Raw genomic sequence first — 639 nt, 5'->3', positions numbered from 1 at the left:
TTACAGGGGCTGCTCCTCCCATAAACACCCTCTGCTGGCCTGGCACTCATATCTCATTGTCTCGCTCTTTGTCTCTGGCCCAGGAGCCGCTGTGCTCCCCTCACCCCACTTTTTCACATGGGGGTCCCCTCACAGCAAAGATGCCAACAACCTGGAAAGTAGCTCAGTCCATGGATAGAGCAATAATGGGACTCACCTGACACCAGGAGCTCCAGGGGGTCACTGGCTGGTGACCACACCTGTGGTCTGTTCCTGTAACAGCCATAGCATCTGAATGTCCCCGTGTTGCTGAGGGTCACGGGGCCCACAGGGAACAGGGCCTGGAACTGCCCACTGGTATGTCGCTGTGAGTTCAGTTTCCTGTAGATCCTGTGGTCTCCTTTCTTAGTCAGAAGGAACCTGCCAAATCCCTCCCCTGAGCCACACTGGAGGGTCACGTTCCCTCCTGAGGTCACGACAGGGCTGGGCAGGGCTGAGAGGCTGGGTTTGCTGTGGACTCCTAGGAGAGGAGGAGGCAGTGTGTTAAATGGTCTCACAGCTCCCTCATGTCCCCCAGGGCTGGGCTGTGAGAGGGAGACACCCTGAGAGCAGACCCCCCTCCTGAGGGCAGAGCCTGAGGCTGGGACCCCTGAGTGTCCT

Source organism: Myotis brandtii, unplaced genomic scaffold, assembly GCF_000412655.1.
Source record: "Myotis brandtii unplaced genomic scaffold, ASM41265v1 scaffold1444, whole genome shotgun sequence".
Classification (NCBI taxonomy): Eukaryota; Metazoa; Chordata; class Mammalia; order Chiroptera; family Vespertilionidae; genus Myotis; species Myotis brandtii.
Note: the sequence above shows the minus strand (reverse complement) of the source record.